Source organism: Mugil cephalus, chromosome 9, assembly GCF_022458985.1.
Source record: "Mugil cephalus isolate CIBA_MC_2020 chromosome 9, CIBA_Mcephalus_1.1, whole genome shotgun sequence".
Taxonomy (NCBI): domain Eukaryota; kingdom Metazoa; phylum Chordata; class Actinopteri; order Mugiliformes; family Mugilidae; genus Mugil; species Mugil cephalus.
Genome location: NC_061778.1, coordinates 11,785,230 through 11,802,540, shown reverse-complemented (window position 1 = coordinate 11,802,540; position 17,311 = coordinate 11,785,230). Strand labels below are relative to the sequence as shown.

At 42.9% G+C, this 17,311-nt stretch overlaps 1 protein-coding gene across 1 annotated transcript in view; it reads right to left on the bottom strand.

Moving 5' to 3' along the window:
• The window catches only part of sipa1l3 (signal-induced proliferation-associated 1 like 3), a 62,811-nt gene that overhangs the window by 44,815 nt on the left and 685 nt on the right, over positions 1-17,311 (bottom strand). The gene's annotated exons all lie outside the window — the stretch shown is intronic.

The window sequence follows — 17,311 nt, the reverse complement described above, 5'->3', positions numbered from 1 at the left end:
TTTAAGTTCCCTACTTTTCTAAAAATTTATAGCCGTGCTACTAGAACTCCACATTATGAGAAAGAAAGTGGTGTAACTGTGCCTCATTGGGCGTCCGGCTGATAAGAAATCCACTGATCTCAGATGTTTAATTCTCAGGTTACAAATTATTTTCTCGAAACTCAGAAGAAGCTAAGTTCCACCGAACCTATAGCTAAATATAGAGCCACTTCTCCCACTGCAGTTTCTTTTTGCTGCGTCTGTGGTCAAGCTGGTGAGAAAATTCTGGGATCAGCTTGCTTTAGCCACAGAAAACAGTTCAGAGAAGGTGGGGGAGTGACAGACTTGGAAATGTTTAACAGGAAATACAGTCAGGGAACATGGAAAATACAACGAGGAGGAATGCATAGGGGAACCCCAAATGTATGACCCTCTGTTTTTTCACAGTCACTCAGATGAGTTAGTAATGGCTGAATGAAAGTTCTCACAGTCTATGTCTTATAACACAGTTCATCTAAAATCACTGCGCAGACGCATTTAAGCCTGAGCCACTACGAAATGAACTGCCCCATTCACTATTCCTTGGATAAGCTGGAAGACTTGTGAGGATCAAAGTAGCCTTAGGTATGAAAAGAAACACCATGTCAATTGACTTTCAGCTACACATTGCATTTATGTTGTTCCTCACCAGCCAATCAGCAGAGAGTGAAATACTCATCTCACGAGCATCATTTTCAATTGACATGGTGGCTGCAGTAAAGCTTTCCAAAACGAATGAACATTTTTCAAGTTTACCAAAGAATGATGCAGACTACCAACAACATCTTATCCATATGGTTTGCAATTTGTGTGTCTCTATTTCCTCTGAATTAAGCTACAATAATGTTAATTATCGTTAACAATGTCTAATGTTAGACCACCACTTCCTTGTGATATTCAACTCATCTGATAGTTAAATTAAGTACAGATGAACCTATAGGAATTTGATCTCCACAAATGGAATGATTGATCCATATATTTACAAATATCCCAATGAAACATCATTCGTCAAACAGGCTACTTTCTACATCGACTGGCAGCTCCATTAACGTAGGGTATCATGTGTGGCATCGGGACATTGGCAGGAGATCTACTGGATCCGGTGGGTTTCAGGATGGGGCTTGTTGGAGGCCTGGTCTACACCTTGGGAATGTTGTTGTGTTCCTCAAGTCGTTTCTGAGCATTTTTCGAGGTATGCCGGGGTTCATTGTCCTGCTGTGGGAGGCCTCTGCCATCTGGGAGTGCCGTTGCCACGAGAGATAAGTTTTGTATTCAACAATGTTTCCATGGGTGCTACATGTCAAAGTAACAGCCAAATGAATGTGGTTTTAATTTGGCTGATTGACATCAGATGTGACTCACGCCTGCAGTTTGATAGTGCCCCAGAATGCCCCGTGTTTATGGTTACATTAATGTAATACGCAGGACTGGTAAGTGCAGTTACATTTAGAAAAGGATTCAGTTCAGGCTTCTCTTGCAGCCGTTCAGCAACGCTCAAGTTGTACTCACAACATAAAGTCTTTTGTACTTCTGCCTTAGGGTGTTGCAGAGTCTCTGTAGTTATAGGCAACACCACATAAGAGGCCACAAGAACTGCAAATCCATTTTTCCCTTTCATAAGGCCATACTGAATAACAATCTATAACATAATGTGGTTTCTTTCCCCCTCTTGTCAATGACATAACTGCTAGAGAGACTGGTTATAGCATCAAATCCAGGAGAATGAAGGTGATCTCACTGCTGCGTTCAGCATTAAAAGAGAAATCAGACGGTTTCATGTAAACACTTTCAAACTGTCTAAATCCACAACCTCCAAACAAAGCTGCCGGTTGCTGGCAAAACAGGAAATACAACTTCGTCGCAGGAGCATACGCATCACAGCGAGGATGACTCTGAGCAAACCAGGCAATCGAGTTTCACTACGCCGTGAGTCACGGCACTACACTACCCCGCGAACAAAGCAACAACAATTTGTTTTCATGGCATTCATACTGAGAATGAAAGGAGATTCGATTGTGTAAGTGTTAAAAGATTCTTCAAATTAGAATGACAAACTTTACCAAAGCGGTACATTCATACTGTAAATTTAAAAAAAAACAAAACTGTGAGGACATCAGAATGTAAAGAATTTTATTTTTCTAAGAAGGAATTCTTGTCGTACCCTTCCCTCAACTTGGAAAGGGTGGGAAACGTCGAGCAACGAGGATGGTTCAGCTACTTTCAAAGCCTCTGGTTAATGAGACGAGCCGGCCTCTTTATGTACCACATGTGTTGTTGAATCATGCGCGCACACATTTTTACTCAGTCCACACCTTTCTGCTCATTAGTTCGTCTTTATTTTTTCAGCAGGCTCCTCTTGCCTGGATTTTAATACATTTCTATTGTATCATTCATCCCACCTGTGTATTACTGTTCACTTTCTACTCTTCCCTGCCAGAAGGAAAGAGCAGAGGGAGAAACAGAGAGGGAGTGGTGACAAACACAACAGCAGAGTGTCCAGTTTTTTAGTGGGTGGCCTGACTACAAGCTGCTTGTCAAAGCGGTGTGTCAAAACAGCAGTTCACAATGCTAACGTTAAGTTAAAGCAACACACACACACACAGCTAAATGCTGTGCAACTGAGCATCCTAAGAAGCCTCTGCTGCAGCCACCCACTAACTACTTAGTACTGTGGTTTTACTCTGATGCTTTTTATAAACACAGACCTGGAGAACATGGAGAACAGGTGTTGCACAGTCTCGGTGGCAGCTGTAGGAGGTTTAGCACCGAAGCTGACACTGGAGAGAAACTTTATACTTCTGTCCAGCCCTTCTTCCCGCTAAGAAATTCACTAGACCATTAGTCTGTTCTCCTGCCAGTGGCGAGGCACTCACAGAGTCAAATATTGACTGAGGGCTGGCTTTGGCCCTGCCACTGCGCTCCACCACATCATCTTGGACCCAAATTGTTGCAGTATGTGCATTTTATTATGCTATGTTGAGTGAAAAGATTAAAAAAATAATAAAATGATAAAAAAAGAGAACTAACTAATTGTTCCCACGAAAAATGTTTAGTTCCACATCTCGTTGAAAAGGGGAATTACATTTGTCACATTTGAGGAAGGTCACAGCACTGATTCATACAGTGACTTGTTTGAACAGGATCATAGTTTCTGATAAGCCGTAACCCGTTTGTCTTTAAATTGACTCATACAGGATTCAGGATCTCTGGCTTGACAGATTTACCAACCAAGTCAAACCCAAACTGATGCCGCAGGCAGACTCGGACTGACAGACTACACCACAAAATGATTGGTTGGCCATTTTGGAAAATATTATTTGTTGAAAGGAGAAATTTCAGAAGACTCATGAACCTATGTCGCTGTTTATTTAATAGCCTGGAACAGAAATGATGGAAACGTCTAGCATGTCTGTCTGAACGGAACAAAATCTGGTTAGTAGAATATTTATCCAGCCCATTATATGTCGTTTGGTTAATATGTACAAAAACTGAAGGTTACGGTTCAACAGGTGGTTTTAAGCCGATTATATCTTGATCAGGTGTAGCTGAATCCTGTGTTCTTTGCATAGAATCAAGGTTCATGTTATACACAGGTAAGACAGTGCTTTTAACCCCTTATTTCATTAAGAGCCAAGACATTTCTTTAATTACTGATTGTGCGCTTATTGTGCTCACTCAACCAAATCATAATCAGTAAAATCATAATAAGTGTAACGTCGTCATCGGCAATCAGCAGGCACCAGCTGATTGAAGCGTGGACAGAGAAGCAGCCCCAGCGTCTTCACTTACAGCCCAGATGGTTAAAAGCTTGGTTGCGCGATCCCTCCCTCCACAACACTGACCTGCACAGAGCCATCTGTTTGGCTCTGTTTGACCATCCAAACTGTGCCAGGCCCGGTCAGGTCCGGTCAGGCCCTGCCTTAGAGCTTGAGAGCAGACTCGTTTCTTTAGACATGGACAGACTTTTGGATATCATTTGCATTCCTTCTTTCAAGTGCCTGCCTTGAGCAAACATGTAACCTGGGATGTTTGAACTGGATAATGGACTACTGTCCCGCTAAATCAGACAAGGCCCTTTTCATTGAATGTTTATGACATAAAAGTCTGAACGTAAATCACACTATCAAAACTATAACCAACATTTACTGCAGAGATAGCGCATCTAGTCTGACTGTACCATGAGCGTGCATCCATATAAACCCTGGGATAATGTAGTCTTAAGGGGACAAAGATCTTTTATTAGATGGTAACAAGTCTTCGTGGTTGTCCAAACTCATCAGAGTCTCTGCGCAGTGTTGGACTACATACTGGTATCGTGCTGTAGGCTGTTCTTAAAGTTTTGCTACGGCTAAGCAGCTTAAACTTCAGCCAAAACTTGCATACAAAAGCAGCTTTTTTTTTTTTTGGATCACATCAATCGTTCGTGTCGTTTTTTTCCTTCTTCAGCATCTATCTGATAATCTGTATAAAAAGACCAATTTGTTCACCATCCCCACCCTGGGCTCCCCTCCACGCAGACTCTTCCAGACAGCTCTCCCTTTTAGCGCTAGAAGCAGCCTTTGTTAATTATAAATTTCACCCTGTCCTCTGCTTTTAACAGGCACAGGGGGGGGAAACCACCCAGAGCCAACGTGTGAGGTGAGGAGAGGCCTTAAGAGAAGGAGAAATAATGAGAATGATTTGAAGGAGGAGGTCAAGAAGGACACGGAGAGGATTGTTTGTTTTTGAGTTAAGGGGGAGAAACTACGGATGAAACTGTGGAAGCATGGCTGACCCCGATTCTGCCGTGACTCCTCTGTGCTCTTGGGGGGGGGGGGGGGGGGGGGGGGGAGCGAGGGGGGAGGAGTCCAGACATAAACCTACAATGACAGGGCTGCTGCTCCAACGACGCACCCCCACCACTGAATCAGCCTTTACTTGTTCCTGTCCCCAACCCCCACCCAATTCAACCACTGCTCTTCACTTTGCACTTTCAAGTGCTCTAAAGAGGAAACTTCCCCAAAACGTTGTGTGGGGATCGGCTATGCTGCGAATGCATTATCCTGGTAAATAAACAGAATTAAAACTCAAAAGCAGTCAGCCAGCCACGCTAAAAAACACGAGGCCCAATATGGCTTCATTAATATTGTGGTCTACATTTCTCAGTGCAACCCACCCATGCATGTGAAAAAACAGAGAGAAGGCTGCACATAAAGAATGCAAGGAACGTGGCGTTATGAGGCTTTTTTTATTAAGAGAGAGAAACCCGGCGTAGTGTGGGGGGAAGCAGGCATGTGATGCTGGCAGTCGGCAGAGAGAGGATGGTCTAGCTGGAGCTCATACCGGACTGCAGTCAAACCCCCGGGGCAGAGGCCAGCTGAACATAAACTAGTCTGGAGGGGGCAAACAAATATGCCTTTCTGTTAATGCTGGAAGAGCCGACGGGGAGGCTCACTTCAAACCACAGTGGGGCTACTTCTTTAGTGTGTTTATGACTAGGAAACTGATGGACAAATACACACTCACATGGATCCACGTATAAGACAAATAAAACCATCGTGCTGATAAAAAATAATCGTAAAGTACAAAGAGAGGAAGGAAGAGACAACGTTTCTACACAGCGAGACAAAGAGCAGCCGCAAGCAACAAACTATCAGCTCACTCTGGGAAGAGGATTTAAAGCACTAAGCTCACCGTTTTGGCAAGAGAACCTGAGATGGTGTGCTAAGTGGGTTAAAGCACACCCCAAGTCTCATAATCGCCCCGGTCCCCACCTCCTCTTGCCTCCTCCCTCCTCACCCTCTGTCTGCCAACGCCAGCCATGGGGAACAATTTCAAGTCCCACAAAATACTCCGAGAAGCCGAGTAAGACGGGGGTAGGATTAAACAGAAACGACGTGCACCGAAACGCGAACATGCAACTCTTGTTGGGCATTAGAATCACATGGAGGACAATGGCTTCCAATGCCCGGGGGACACATATTTTATTTTACAAAGGTCTGCTCCTCTGACACCTACGATAATGTCTAGTATTTCCTCCTCCCCTTTCCTCCTCTGTCTCCTTTTGTGATGATATATTCTCGTGTGTGGAGCTGAAACTTAACATCTGTGTGACTCTTTATTAATCAAGAAAGAAAAAGTGCAGTGTTCACGCCGAGTCCCAATCCAATACTTGTAGACAAACACCCCCACTTCTCACACAACGTCACTATCCAGACACTGTGGTAACATGAGTCTTTGGTGAAACTGTAGTACTGTAGCTAGCACAGTCCCGGGCCCCATAGAGACCAGGCACTGTTTGCCTGCAGGACTTTGACTAGTGAGAGCAAATAGAGTACAGTAGGCCCATTGAGACCCAGTTGAAACTCAGGGCTGCAGAAAGCACCGCACAAACTGAAGCTGTGAGAAAGGAGAAACAAAGAATGCAGCCAGCAAGCCAGTAGGTTAAATCGGAGCAGACAGCAAGAGAGGTAAATCTCAAAAGGTAACTGCATACTTTTATAATTGTTCAAATGCATGCAAACATACTCAGTACCAAAATATAACAGGGTCCTAATCCAGGTTTTACACCATTTTCAAACTCTAAAAGGTTCCTTGGAAGTTCTTTCAGCAGACTTATAATTATTTTTGTCTGGGAAAATGAAGCAAAGCCACTTACACTTGGTGGTTGAGATATCTGATGAAGTTTGTGCTATTACACACAAGCAAAGGAGAGGCAGGTGAGCACAGGTCAACACAGTCTATTGAGAAAATACTATAAAGGGAGGTTTGTATTGAAAAAGGATCAGAGCAGCAAGGTGTGGTTCCTTTCCCTTCACAGTGGTATTGTGTGTATGTGTGCGCTTGACTAACGCGTATGAAAACCCCATTATGCCAATTAAAATGGAGACACAGGACACGTCTAAAAGGCCCATCATATGTCACCCCTGCACTGCTTCAAAACTCCTTCCTTTCTAAACCAGCATATGGTTCCAATGCTACGTAGCTGTGATAATTCATGAATGATTGTTAGTTTAAGTATCAATCACATATAGGAGGTGAGGGGGAGTTTGACATGCCAATAGAGTCCTCAGCCCCTCAAAACTATCTCAGGCATCTGGATCAACAGCAGTATTTCTGAAGTGGAATTTGGCCAGTAACAACAGCCGAGTGGAAGGTGTGTCTGCTCCAACCAGTCTCAAAAGACTCAGAGAGACAACAGAGGACTGCACCACTGGATCCACCATCATCACTTCGCTTCTAAAAATTTGGCTGCAGTTGCAGCACGGAGGGTGTGAAGGCCAGAGTGGCTGAAACTTTGCTTGCTCTTTACCCCGCAATCCAAAGTCATCACTGTCCTGGCAGAAAGTAGCACGGAGCGCTGTCACAACTGGCTATATCCATCCTAGGAGCCGCTCTTTTCTCCGTGTGTTTGGTTTAAAGCGTGGCTTGAGTCCAGGGTGTGGTCCTAAAGCCATGCGTGCACTCACACATGCATGTGCACCCACGCTGAGCTGCACATGTGCTCCGAAAAGCAAACACTGGCCTATTTGTTTTCCAGTTGCCGACAGCTATAGTGTGGACTAATGACGAAAAATGTAGAGGGGAACAAGTGGAATAAGAGAAAAATAAAGAGAGGGGAATAGTTTCACATTTTGGGAAACATGCATAGCACCCTTTTCTGGGAGGCTACCTGCTGGATACAGGCCCATAGTAAACATACACACATAAGAAGAGAATAAGTCCTCTCATTTAAATCTCAGCACAAAAATGAGAGAAAACGCCACAGCCTGAAGGCTCCCCATGGGACAGCCAATATTCAAGTCTAAAAACATAAGCCCTCTGTAGACAACTGTGTGTGTGTACCAAGCAGGGAGAAGTGTCTGGAGTAGTTACATGACAGAAATGTCCTTAATGGATGCAGTGGTGTGTGTTAAGGTGTTTGGGTTCAGTGCAATGACAGAGTTCAGGTCTGGGAGAGGGGAAGGAAGGAGCAGAGAGGTTACCTAAGTGCATGTTTGAGATAGAGATGAGGGAGGTGTGTGTGAGGGTCTTTAGGCAGCACAGTGGGTCAAGCGAGTTTCAACCAGGAAGGAACCGGCTGATAACGGTGACCTTCCACAGACACGGGCAGTCACCTGGTAGCCGCAGCACAAAAACAAAAACATCCACTGTCTCTCCTGTTGTTAACTTTTTTTTTTTGTGTTGTTTCTTCTTAATCATACTCATTACTGCGAGAGGAGATCCGGTCCACATACAGACCCTCTCCAGAGACAGCCACACAACAGACTGTGCATTTCCTCCACAGATTCATGTACAATACACCCTCGCTCCGAGGATCCCGCCGCTCTCTAGAGGGGGGACTGCTCCCCGTTCTCGGTATTCATCATTATTACTCGTCAGGTAAAGCCTCGCGTTGCACACTGGACCTGACATTGATCGAATCACAGCTCAGCTGCAGAGGTCGTGGGGAAGAGAGAGAGAGAAAAGGGAGGATTAATCAAGGAGGTGAAAGGGGAGAAGGAAGCACATGGGCTGGCTTTCTTCTTGCAACAGACCACCCTTTCAGCTTCTCTCTCTCTCCCTCTCTCTGTCTCCCAACCCCTCCTCCTCGGTCAAGCCATCTCCCTCCTTCCAAGTTATCAGCTCATCCGTCTCCTCCTCTCCCACGATGATAACAGCCTTGACTGGTGTGTGGAGAAACACCCAAGCTTCTGCCACTTCCTCCTCTCATCCACAGCTCCCTGGCCCGCTGCTTACCAAGACTATCACCACTGCACTAATGACATCAGCAGCAAGTTCCCGGTTCGATTCCCAGCCGGCCATAACTTTACTGCATGCCATTCCCCTGCTGTCTTTCACCACACTTCCTGTCTCCCTCTATGGCAGCTGTTTAATAAAAGGCTTAAAAGCGGATGCAGAGAGACACAAAAATTGGTCGGAAAAACAGCTGCTTAATCGTTTTACTGAAAGAAAAGACAATCACGTTGAAGCATTTGACCGTTGCCCGTGGAATAAAAGAGCATCTAGAGTCATTCATGACTTACAACACTGCGCCGTCTAAAAGCACCGAAAGCCAAGTCTGCAGCGTGGAACAAATTAAAAACAGTGTGTGAGATAAGCATTGCAATGTAATGTTTCAAGGGGTGGCATCAGTAGAGCTAATTACAGCAGTACTAATTTAATCAGCCAGTTAAATAAACAGCAAATGAAGGCATGAAGACGTGTAGTAGCTCAGCAAAAATCTAATAAATAAATAAATAAATAAAGATTATGTTCACTATGTGTTTTGTGCTGAATGAACAGAACCTTTATCAATAATGGCTTCACTCCCAATGTCTGACTATATATTTAAAAGATGAAATTATACATACAAGTAAACCGTGTGTAATTGTAACCATAAGTTATTGTCAAGCTACATTTAAGTTACTCAACAGAAAAGCATTTATCTTAAATCTAATGAGGATATCACAAGTGGAGTTATTCAGTAAAAACAGATTTACAGTCAGTTTATTGCGTTCTTCAACAAATAGTTTGTTGTTGTGAAACTGGAAGCATTTTATCCCCTGAGCTTGGTTTGTTTGGACTCATGTGAACACAGCAATCCCACTCCATCCTGAGCTGAGACCGGTTAGAGGGGGTGGTCACAGCCCGTTTACAATCACTACTTGGAGCAATTTGTTTGCGGAAACGTTTTTCTTTACTGCTCTTAAATATCGTGAAATATTACTAAATACTTGTATTATGTCACTCCCTTATTTGGAACCATGGAAATATAGATGTGAAAGCATCCTAACTCAACTTTTACAAATACGATCAATGGTTGAGATTTCTAGTACATTACTTCAATGGCAGCTTTGCGCTTTACTACATAACTGATTTGACGGAGGATTATAATGAATGACACCGTAATATTCTCGTGCAAAAAAGACGAAAATCCTTCCTTAGTAAAAGCTTTGAAACATTCAAACACATGACTTCTCATTCTCGCAAGCAAACACACAACGTTGATTGTAAACAAACACATCAGCTGTATACTGTGTGCTTTCCAGAAATCCCCTTGTGTCCCTCTCATACAGCAGACTTAACATACTGTCATCAGCATAAACACATTAGCATACCATGGACTCTCTGAGCAGGGCGGACCAAATGAACTTGTGGGGAAATAGCCCACTAAATAACCTCCATCTCAGTATCAAATCTGATTTGAAAATGAGGAGAGAAAAAAAAATGCACATTTTGATACAGTACCATAATAAACTGCAACCAAAGGCATTCATGGAATGGCCGCATGCTATACTCAATTAGCATTAAAACAATGGCTCCACAGTAAGCAGTCATAGCTTGAGATCAGAGCTGTGAAAGACACAGAGAGAGAGGCTGTTATACTGTATATGTTCTATTCACGCAGTAGTTTTATATATATATGTATCCATGCCCCTGCAATATAATACAATATAAACATTTACTAAAATATCTTCATCTTCACACATGCACGATTCTTTGTTTGTGTATATCTCTGCTTGGCCATTTCTCTCTTTCTGTCTTTAAAAGGACATACAGGTCACTAAAAGCAAAACATCCTGAGACGGGGGAATGGGGAAGTATGTAAATCTATCCTCAGGTTTCCTGATGGTGTTTAGTGTTACACCCTATTTTTTTTTTTTTCAACTTGGAGGCAACGTGGTTCCTCTCCGGAAACAAGGATGAGCTAATCCCAAACTATCCGAACAATGCATGGTCAGAGAAAATGGGCCACAGCATCATGCCGCATGCCAGAGACCACAGCATGACATTTATACTCATGTCCTGTGAACTGCTCATCCACTTTCGTGACAGAACTCTCCAGTGTAAGGTCACTTCTCTCCCCGACGCCTAACGTCTGATTCACAGCTCCACTCATCCTCCTCAAAACACACTCACTTCCTGTCCAACAGCTTGACCTCCGACAGGCAGCACAGAAGGAGCAAAGAGGCCGACGAACGCCTCCAAATAAAATACCAGGGAATTTTCCCATTTGGTGCCTGGAGGCTACAAAGCGTTTTATTAAAACAGACGGACAGAAACAAAACCTGGTCATTCACACGTGGATTTTTACAATGAATTGACTCATTGTTGAGACATAATGGACTGCAGTATTACAACCTTTTGTTGGCTCTTCAGTGATTCAGGCCACTGACTGACTGAAGGCCTTTTATACTTCCTCAGTGACTTGATCTCTGATTTCCCATATCCTGTCATTAACTGTTATTTTTAATCAACAGTGAATTTGCAGCAGTTTGAGAGCATGTGTAGTATTACAGAAGATGTGAATTAATGATCCACGGTGAGATTTATTGCTGAAATGAAAAAGTGAGCGGGAGCTCCAGTGGCTGACATTTATTCCAACGTTGAGCCCACCATTGGAATCTGTTCTCACTTGAAAGGATTAATGAACTGTATGTGTGTAGCTTTAAGATACTTAGCTGAAGTTGGGAGTAAACCAAGTGAGCAAGTGAATTTAACAGGTGTGTGATGGTCAAGCTCAAGTGAACGCAGGGCACATGAGGTTAATTCACTCCTCCTCACTCCATAAAAAACAGATGGGGATGGAATCAGCTGTTTCTTTATCCCGTCCTGCAGGATTTCCTGTTTCCAGAACTTTTTGGCCATGTTAGCGTATGACAGAGGTCTTTGTGGAGACGCACACACCACCTGTCATCCCCATGTGTGAAGCCTCAGTAGGAGACAGATATGAAGCAGGTGTAACAACACGCTCTACCCGTACGACAAAAAAATTCAACCCCGAGACACAAAAAAAACGGGACGTTTTTAGAAAAAAAGACGTTACAGAACGAGATGGAGGCTGTCCACTCCAGCTGCATGCAAATTCATACTGATGTGTATCTGAATGCTTTGTAAGTCTTTTGAATGAAGTCTGATCCCTCGGGACCAAATGCATTATTTCTGCTTGTATCACCGTCACCAAACGCTCATAGCACAACACTGTAACACTATTTAACAACATTAGTACGTCTTGAAAGAGATGCATTTAAGATATAGAAAAAGATGACGGAGGGCACAGAAACAATAGGGAGCTCTTAATGTTACGGAGATGAGCACATTCAGAAGGGACAAAGCAGGCCTACAGCCAGTTAGCCCGGCAGTCATTCCTTGGATTTGGTGCGAGAATTCAGAAATAACTCCAACAGTCAGATCTGGTTTTCTTAGAATCCCGTCTGTGAAAATGTTCAACTTTTTCTTCCATTTCAATGGAAGTATTCATGCTGAAAGTCACTGATTTACAGAGAAGTACAGGCTCCTCCTCCCGTTGAAATCTATTTGTAAATCTTTAGTGTGGCCTTCACTTTAAATTGCTTCACTTTCAAGGCATATATAAGCCTGTGTAAATCACGCTTTACGTACAGCACTTGGTCAGGCTGTTTAAAGGCTTTATAGCCATTGTACCTCCTGTAACCCCGTCCAAAGCTTAGTGTTAAGTCCTGTAACACTGTTTTGTGGATGGACCGTGAGGTTTCTTCTCTTACGCTATCCCTTTGCGACCAACACTGACCACGGGGAGGACGCAGGCCAACCTGTGGCAAGAAAGGCCTCCTCAACATCTGTGTTTATCCTCGAGCTAAAACCAACAGGCTATATTTACCCCAGTCAAACATATCCAGCACAGAGGAGTCAAGAGAGGAAAGAGGCAGCGAGGACCTAGCCTGCACTACGCCCGAGAGGCTATTGTGTCTGATAGCCAAACCGAGGTGATCATAACCCCCCCCTCCTAAAACAGCGATAGCAGCCGAATGCAAGCGCGTTCACATAGGCAGGACTGTGAATCTCTGATTCATCATCTTCCCCGAGAAGATGACAGATTGGTAAACAACACCTTGAGGGAATTTGACCTCTGGGGGAGTGGGAAGAGAAAAAAAAGTGAGGCAGTTTTGATAGATCAGCTGCCTACCTAGGAAATGTTTTATAGCAGCACAGGAGGCCATAAAGCAGAGACTCATTTCAGGAAACATGGTGCGCCCCTCTTTCTGTAAATCTCTGACCTCCCGACACTGTCGTGCATGCTGACGTATGGATAAGACCCTCGAGGGAAAGAAATACATCAAAGTGAGTAGGGGGAGGGACAGCAATCCTGTCGGAGGTTTAATGATGTTTCATCTTAAACTGTACACCTGCACTCTGACTAACGAACGCGTGTGACGCAGGCTTGCTCAACACACATTTCACCTTTGTTTTATCCTTTTGAAGAGAATATTTTTACCACAGAAGGTTTTTATACACATGAAGGTGCAGGTAAATTATCCAGTCATGTGTCTGTACTGAATCATATGCCCAGCAACATATTTTCATTTAATTTCATATAGTTTCTGAGAACTATAGCCTAACACTATGGTTTCATAGACATCACTGCTCAACTACTGCTAAAGAATTACATAAAACTACACCAGGTTACATAATTGTCAAATAAAATGTAAATTTCTGTTCTCTCTACATGCACGCCTGCTCTCGCCCACTCAGTGTGCTCTAGGTTCCTGCACTCCTCTCCCTCTGATAAACATCGACATTAGTTAGTGATTTCTACACAGTGTCTAGAGTCCATAAATCTCTGCAACGCAACTGCACTATAACGGTATTCAAATGTACAAATGTATCCTAATGTATGTAATCGGCATTTGTTAAGAGTTTTCAATTATTGTTATGTTATTTAAAATGTTTTAATATTTGACCAAACATAAACTATCACACTGGATTCAAATGGTAATCAGACAAACACACCTGTTCACCACAGAAGATTAATGTTCTGCATTTCACTCGAGTCAGGAGGAGGAAGAAATGCCACTTGTGAGACTCATACAGGACAACTGTCAACACTTTAACCTGCGTCAGTGCTGGTTCATAACGACAATAAAAAGAACTACGAATCAGCAACAAACACAGCGAAACCACTTTGAAACGCACTTCATGTACTGCCTAAACCGGTCACATCAGCTGACTATGAGCTAACGACGACTGATCTTTATTAAGTTCAAGTTAAAGACAATGATAGACATTCAGCCCCTTAAAAACACACATATTCAGCCGTTACTACAGGCCCTGACATAGACCAGATGGCATCTATAGCCTGAAGGTTTGCCCCCCCCCTCTGATCTATCAGGAGACACTCAATGATTGTGATGGATGCTATGTACATACATTTAGTGTGGCCTTTTGTCAAAAAAGGAAGAAAAAAAAACACACACAGAGCTACTCATTTCTATTAACCTTTATTTAACTAAGATGGCCCGAGGGATTAAACAGAAAACCTGGCAAGAGGTTTACGTTCTAAAAATACAAACAGCAGGAGGGTAGCCAAGGAGAACTACTACCATCGTCGCAACTAAAAGTCCCTCTTCAACGCCTTGAAAAATATCAAAGAAGGAAGACGCTGGTAAGATGTTCATGTTCAGCCAACAGATGACCATGAGGGCAGGACTGTGAGTAAGTTCTTCAAAATTCTTTTCAAGAATAAAGGAAGTAGAGAAAATCAACCGCTGATGAGTCACCTCTGCCAAGATACGACACCGTGATTCAACGAAATGTTTACAGGCAAAATAACTCAGGTGGCCCACACTCAACTCCCTTTGAAGAAGGGATTCTTTGTTCCTGCAGCTGCTTGCAATGAAACACCCCAAATAAGCACAACAAAATATGAGATGTTCCCAGGATCACAGATAGTAAGCAACAGTTATCTGGTACCCGGTGGAGTCGACCACAAGGTGATTGCTGGAGGTGCTTTACAACGCGCTGACGTGGGTCCAAAGTTATGAAATGAGCACAGATAAGCACAGATATTGTGATATCACGGCGTGAATATCAAAACAAACAAGTTTATACAGCTTATTACAGACCTGGCAGGAGTTTGTGACATCGTGTAAAATTCACGGCATAACATGTTTTGGACTAAATCCAAAGCGCACATTAAACTTTAATCAAGATGCCTTTTATTAAGTGTTTTGGTTTAAGTTCTGATTGTAAAGGATTGGTTTAATAATATTATCACAAGACCGAAATGTGTAATTGTCTCTCTTTAATAAATATTACGCATAGTTTAGATTTTCTCAATTTCTTCGCAATCAAAAGCACATAGTTGGAGATATTGTGCATTTCAACTCAATCTGTGTGACCCAAACTGTCCAACCTAAAAAACATAATTCTACTGTAAAAGTCTGGCTCTAAATCTTAGCTTCATGGAGGTTATGGTATTGTTGATTCAACTGTGTTTTAATTTTGAAAGCTGTTTGTAGTACTATTGAACTGTGTTGTGTTTACTGACATGTGTTAACCGTGTTTTCATTATTTTTTCAACTCAGTCAGTCATGTCAGTAGGTTAGACTAAATAACAAAACCACTTTTGGGTTTAAATCAACACAGTTTAACAGCACCGCAGTTGACAACCTCCAAAGTGATCACAGAGTTGAATTACCTCCAAGATAGGAGGAGGATTTGGTGCAGGGCTATTATAGCAGAATCACTTGTTGAGAATTAGTTTTCACTCACGTACCTAATGAACTGGTGAGTGAGCGTATTCCAGAAAGAGTCAGCTGACCATAAAACCTGACTAGATCACGGCAATTAAAAGCATGAGACACGTAAAAGAAGAATGTAAAACAAATGTATAAATATTTAATATCAATGACAATTTTTCATGCTCCTTTTAAGGCCTCTATTATTGTTGGCCCCTTGCCTACATACCGTCTAGATAACAAACCTCACAGGCCTTCTTATAGGAAACATTTTAACTTCCCAAGTAGGAAAAGAGGAACTGAACCTAACAGAATGAATGAAATCAAGTTAGTTGCCTCCAGTTCAGGATCCTGTCTTAATGTCTTGTAATTACCTAGACACTAAAACAGATCTGAACCAGACCCCTGCAATAATTTGTTTTTATTATTTTATTATTCCTTTGTTGATCCCTCATGGGGAAGTTCCTTCTGTGCATTTTACCCATCCATTCATTCACACAGCGGCGTGTACGGTTGGAGCAGTGGACTGCAGCCTCAGGTAGGCCACGCCCTGGGAACTACTATGGAATTACTATAGAAAATGAAAGACAGCCTATTGCAACACGGCTTTCACGGCACAATATACCCACTGCCCCACAGAGCAGTTAATTTAACAGTTGCTGGCATCATAATTATTGTGTATGAAAATTTAAACTGCACCTAACGTAACCACACCGCAGACTCAAATGCGTGATACCTTGTGAATGTTCTTGAAAGTCTTGAAAGTTCTTGTTGTTTACAGCGATCATTAAACGGGGCCTGCAGTGACACGTTGCTGCATTAACGAGTGTAATATGTCATGCTGAACTATACGTGCACTGCAGGTTATTTTCCATCAATCAATTTCTGGAATTTTTGCTTTTTCCAGGCAGGTGGAGAGTTGCACAAGCAGACGCAGGGGTAGAATGTGGGAACATGGATGGATATTGTCTTAAACTGGTGTGAAATCCAAGCATAGCAAATATCCTACAGGCTGACGAGGTCATAGTCAGCTGCCTTCTTAATTTTGCTTTTAATATAGAACATGTACAATCAGCCATGACACAAATCTAAACGTCTTTAAGGAAACTATAAAGTGAGAGAATTTTGGATTCCTGCACAGTCAATGTTCAAAGCAAACTGGATTTAGAATATGAAGAAGCGTGTCATATTTTTTTTGCATTAAACTTTACTATTAATAACTGCGCTGTAGCTTCAAATGAAAATTCCTCTCAAACTGAACATGACATGTAGAATTTCCAGGCCGTCGAGCAGAGAGATAACCAGGTTAGGACACTTGTCACATTTTTTTCTGGTAATCATTACTCCATTAGTTCCAGATGGGAAGCAACCTGAGCAAATGATGCAGGACTATGTGCAGTGCTGCCATGCTCTGCTGCTCTTGCCCGACAGATCCATCATCCTGATGCTCGACGAGTCGTTTCCTGAGGGTTAAGGGAACACAGCAGCAACACAGGGGAGCTCCATGAAAGGTAGACGACACACCGAGGCATCACCACCTCCCGTTCACGATACACACTCGATTTTTTTTTCTTTTACAATGCCCTTGCAAATCCTGCACACACACCGTCTCCTGACAGCTGAACAGAGGCTGCATGTCCACACACGCAGGATCAATCCTGCGTTCACCACCAAAGTCAAAACGTGTTGCACACCCACTGACTGCATATATGTGTGTATATATCACCCTATCGTGGGAAACCACTGGCACACATGACTGAGCCGCCACCTAAAATGCATGCTTATCCGTACAATCAAAATATTTCCCCATGCAGCTCGTGCTGAGACAAATCTCC